Source organism: Galeopterus variegatus, unplaced genomic scaffold (assembly GCF_000696425.1).
Source record: "Galeopterus variegatus unplaced genomic scaffold, G_variegatus-3.0.2 Scaffold230, whole genome shotgun sequence".
NCBI classification, from domain to species: domain Eukaryota; kingdom Metazoa; phylum Chordata; class Mammalia; order Dermoptera; family Cynocephalidae; genus Galeopterus; species Galeopterus variegatus.
In genome coordinates this window covers 440,426-446,425 of record NW_007726341.1, presented here as the reverse complement: position 1 = coordinate 446,425, position 6,000 = coordinate 440,426, and positions in this window count along the sequence as shown.

Genomic DNA, 6,000 nt, shown 5'->3' with positions numbered 1-6,000 from the left:
TATGGCCATTCAGCTGTGGGGAATCATGGGGATTTAGGAGGGAAAAAACAAAAGCCGTCCATTGGATGATTATGCTGGCATTGGGTGTAGATGCTTTTGAGTAGATCATGTGACAAGAAGCAGAAGACGGTTGAGAAACTCTGAGGCTCAGACCTGAACTATACTAGTGTAGAAATAGTGAAAATGGAAAAGAGAGATAATCTATCAATAGAAATGCATTTATTATTCTTTCTTCCTGTGAATAGTAGTTGCTTTTCAGTTCTCAGATCTAATATTTGTCCATGTGGTCATCAAATTTAAACACTAAAATCTTTTGGAATTTGACACACAGATAATGATTATAAAAACTTATTCAAAGATCTTGAATTGCAATTTTAATCAAAATATTAAATTAAGGAAAGAACTTTGATGCCCATGGCTCCCTGCACCCTCTTAGTCTCACTAAAAGATACATCTACGCAAGCATACATACCCACACTTACACAAAAATACCTCTTCAGCCTACAGTTACTATTTTATTACTTATTAAATTTTATCATTAGCCAAATAAGCCATAATTATTAACATTGTCATTAAAATAATTGCTTTTAACCAATTAACTTCTACTAATATCATCATGATTAATATCATTAGAAATCTGCCACCTCACTGAAAATAAGTTAAGAAATCCTGTACACATTTTATAGATAAAATCTGTTATTAGAAATGTGTAGCACATAAACTCATGTCTTAAATTGTTTGTATCCCAATTGCGATCACATAGACTGGGACTGGTTTCCATTCATTTGTGTGTACAGTAATGCTTGTGATGATAAGGTCACTAAAGGTCACTAAGACATTTACAGAACCTTTCACTACATCTTGAAAAGTATATACCCTAACATTTAAAGCTGGAAAAATCATTCCTTCTGAAACTATCACAGAATATATGATAGTTTTAATGGTTTTAGTTCACATGACTCATAAAACTCAAATAATTATAGTCTGTAGCATATTAATTTAATCATTTCACATATGGTTTCATATTTTACCAGGTCCAGTACATCTGCATCCTAAGATTTATATTAATATGTTAAAGATAAATTAGCACATCCCAGTACTTAATAAGTAGGAATTCATAGAAAAATGGACATTAAATTTTCCTTATAAAAGGGAGCAAAGGTGTTTTATAAATTAGGTGTTCATATCAGAGAAAGCTATTAATCAGCTTTCAAAAGCTAGATCTATCTCAAGCTCATTATTATTCAAAGCAGTGAATTTTTGCTAGTAACATGTCACAAGAGGAATAAGGAACGAAAGTTCTAATGATAGCCCGGCAACCCAGTAATTTAACATGAGGTTTTAATTCAGTAATCTGGAGTTTATGCACATAAAACTAACTATATGCACTAAAGTTCAATTTTATAAGCATTTCATAAATTAAAGGAATGCTGTGTATTTCAATAACACAAAATATGATTCAGCACATACTGAAATTAAGCAGTTATAGTGTACTGCTTTGCTAAACACAAAGCAATCATTAATTTTCCACACACTAAATCATGCAACAAAAGTATTTACAATTTCTCATTATGTCCAACGTTGAAAAATGACAGCAAATTGATGACTTATAGAACTTATTTTGATGAAAATTGAGATAAAGTCAGGAATAAGCACTGACAAATGAGTTGTATTAAGCATGAGCTTTCTGTGTTTGATGCTGTAGCAAATAATTTCACAAAAACCATTGACTATCAGATGTATATGTCACTAAAGATATTTGCTTCACAGGACAAAAAAAGAAAAGAAAAGGAAACTGGGCATGCAAAAATTTTAAAATTCAATGTTTTTCAGAAAGTTGAGCATTCTCTTTCTACCAATAAATCTAAATGATCCAGATATGGTGCCATAACTCAATGAACTCCTTTGGTATTAAAGTCATGTGAAATAACACGAAAACCTGAGCATCTTTGATGGTATAAGTTAACACTCCAGTTCTAATACATTTACATTTGTGGTCATCACTGAGTTATCACTAAGAATATTTATCATGTACACATAGCCAACCCTACTGCCTAAACTCCTCATTTGCTAATGCTAATTTGTGATTAGATGAGAAATAAATCCAAAGTCAGATTTATATGATGCTGATTGTTTCATAATGAAAGAATTTGTTGATTGAATAATTACCCCTTCAGGTTTAGCTAGTAATAGATTATAGGAGAAGTGTTCATGTCTGGATATCTTTTGGAATATATGGACTATTCTAAAAGTGTCAGGCAGCACAGAAGGTTTACGGAAGTTGATAGAATCTGAGAGACTGGAAATATCCCATCTTCTGGCACACCTGAAGGACCAACACCTTGGCTGCCTAGAACTATCAGTCTTCTTTGGATTTCTAAAGGGACTGTGCTAGTTGGTCTAATGATTGCCTCCCTTTGTACACTCTCTCCATATCCTTTCTTCCTCTTTAAGCTCTTGCTCAGTGGCGTGAAACATGTTCAAGACTTACGTATTATAAAGGTCTTTCAGTTTAAAAATATAAAACATTTCCTGAATATAACAAATGATCAACTTCTTTTTTTTTTTTTGTCTTTTTCATGACCGGTAAGGGGATCGCAACCCTTGGTGAGGTGTCGCCCGCACCGTGCTCAGCCAGTGAGCACACCAGCCATCCCTATATAGGATCTGAACCCGTGGCGGGAGCGTTGCTGCGCTCCCAGCGCAGCACTCTCCCAAGTGCGCCACCTGGTCAACCCTCAAATGATCAACTTCGTAATAACAATCATAGGAACAGAAACAATATAATAATTATTTTATGTTAATTTGGGATTTACAGCATAAGTACTTCTTTAAATACTTTGACCTACCTCATTTAATCCTAATAACAACCCTATGAGATAGGCATTGTTATTTTTCTGTTACAGATGGAAAATTGAAACCCAGAAAAAAGCAGAAAACGTATCCAATATCACACAACCAATAAGTCATAGAAATTGAAACAATAGGTTTCATAGTCTTTTGTTTTAAGAACTTTACTAAAAAACCTAAACATATACACATGACCATACACTACTTGACACTTCCATGGAACTCTGTTGGTTTCTTAATTCTGAGTATAAATTATACCTATTATATTACAAATATTACAAAATTGACATTACTTTTTTCAGAGTTCACATATTCAATGATCTTAACTCTTAAGAACATTATTGAGAACCATGAAATCAGAGGAAAAGGCTCTTGTGCCTTGGTAGAAACAGAGTAATAGGGATTGGATGGTTTCTTTTGCTTTAAACAACTAGAAAACTGCATGAAAAACTGTAACAATAGAAAAAATTACACAGCCATTGGAAAAAAAGCAGCACAGGACTGTAATTACTGAGAAAAGGGAAACAAACCAAGTGAGTTCCAATTGCATTAGCTTACTGCCAGAGGCAGTTTTCAGGGCATCTTTCTGAAAGCAGAAACCCTAGCAGAGCCCAATAGTCTCAATGAATAGAGGAATCAGAGATCAGTGTTGAAGGAAGTAGACATGCCAAAAATTTCCTGGGAAGAGTACTGTAGAGGTAGGAGTTAAATAGAGAGAATTCCAGAGATCTGCAGAGGGGTCTACTTGAGGCTTTGACTGAGGATTGATCTGATCTGCTCATGCATGAGAAGAAACTACCCAAGGCCAAAGAAAGAACCACCTACAAAGATTTGAAGTACAAATAGGGCTGAAAGTAGTTTTTGTCTGCACAGCAGAGTGTAATGACCTTGTAGGGCAAGGTATATCCTGTAGAATAGTCAGAAGTGCATTATTTTAGCTGTGAACCTAAATTTGCCCTACAGTACAAGCAATCTATACCCACCTCACTGATGCTCAAATCAAGCCATAATGGTATCCAACTGATTTCTGTAAACTAACTGCATGCCAGAACAAATTCTAACACTACTTAAAGGAAGACAGTAAAATCCAGCAACCAAGAAAATTAAATTTACAATGTTGAGCATCCAGTCAAAAATGACCAGGTATATAAAAAGCAGAAAAATATAACCTATAATGAGGAGAAAGTCAATCATTAGAAACAGAGCCGGCAATGACAGAAATGATTGAACTAGAAAACAAGGACATTAAACAGCTATTAAAATGTATTCCATCTGTTTAAAAGTGGTAGAAAAAAATATTAACATACTCATTACAGAAATAGGAGATTAAGAAAAATGACCCAAATACTACTTCTAGAGCTAAGATTGGCTTTTTCTTAATGGGTCAGAGAGTAGATATTTTAGGCTTATGAGCCATATAATTTCTGTTCAACTCTGACCTTGTAGAAAGAAGCATCTCATAGACAATACATAAATGTATGGGCATGGCTATGCTGCAGTAAAAGTATATTTCACAAAAGAAGTGGGAGGCTCATGGGCCATAGTTCATTGACCCCTTCCTACAGATAAAAATACATCAGAAATAAAATGCCCAGAATGGGATTAACTTCAGGTAAGATCCTGTAGAAGAAAAGATCAGTGAAACTAACGTAAGAGCTATTAAATGAAACATAATGAGAAAAAAGATTAAAAAGGAGGAATATAGAGAGGATCAATTACCTTTCGAACCATGTCAAGCAGTCTAACATATATGTAATTGGAGTCCCAAATGAAAGGAGGGAACAGTAAAAATATTTAAAGAAATAATGGCTGATATTTTTTTCCAATATGTGTTGAAAACAAACCCACAGATCCAGACAGCTCAATAAACTCCAAGTAGATGAGGAAACTGAGGCTTAGAGTTGTTAGGTAATTCTTTCAAGGCTTTTTTATTACAAAAACTATAAAAAAATTCATGTTTGCTAATTCAAGAACCCAAGCTTTTACCTATTATATACTTCCTCCCAAGCTTGATAGAAAAAATTTAGTCTCCATAACAAGAATGAAAATATTATTTATTGAGAAACCAAGTATGTATCAAGCACTGTGCAAGATATTATCTCATTAAACAACAATATTCCTATTAGGTGAAAATCATTTTCCCATTTTACAGACTGAAAAACTGAAACTAGCACAGTTAACATGGAGTACTTAAGTAATAGCCAGTAATAGTAGATAAAAGACACACACTTCTAGATTTACAGGTAGTGTTATCCTAGAGCTTGGCTATGTAGTTGGAGTATCCAAAAAAGAAAAAGTTATATGTGCTACACAACTAGAAATCATGCAGTTTAAGAATATTTGGAAGGAAAAGTCATTGAAATAGAAGGAAGACAAGGCCTTCAATATAACCATAAGGTTGAGCAATTGCTGGCACCATCCAAATTACTGACAATAAATCTCAGAGCTAGAACAATAACTCCAAGTATGGTTATAAGACAGAATTATAAAATCATGGAATGTGAAACTATTAAGATCATAGAATCCAGTTCCTTCCTTTTGGAAAAAAAAAGGAAACACACCCCAGAAGGTTAAATCATTTGCCCAAAATAACATCATTGGTTATTGCCCATTCTACTAAGCCATCTCCAGTTCTATTCCAGAAAACACAAATTATTCCCGCAGAAAGACAAACCCAATTTTGGCAGATCAGAGATTTCAGTGAGATATGAATTGGTTAAGGATTGTGATTTATGAATCTAGGCAGCTATCTAGATTGCATTATCTCAGCTGTCCCGTGAAACATGCTACTGTGAATATTTAAATTGACCTCTATTCCACCCCATTCAACAGTCATTGGGTATCTCATGAAAGGAACAGTAAAGTACTGTGACACAATGCAAATTACGGAGAATCAAAGAATGTTAGAAAGGAAACTTGTATTGAGATTATTTCTCTTTATTTGCCACATATAAAATAAGCCAGTATAGTTTGTGACCATACTCTGAAGGATTAAACATGAATCGTGCCTCATATTAAGCAATTTCTCAGCAGCATACATCTCAACCATAAACACATATACACATGTACATACATATATACATACACAAGCACACATGCTCTTATGTAAGCCCCATTAAGGCTTACTTTACATTGTTCTCATACATTCTC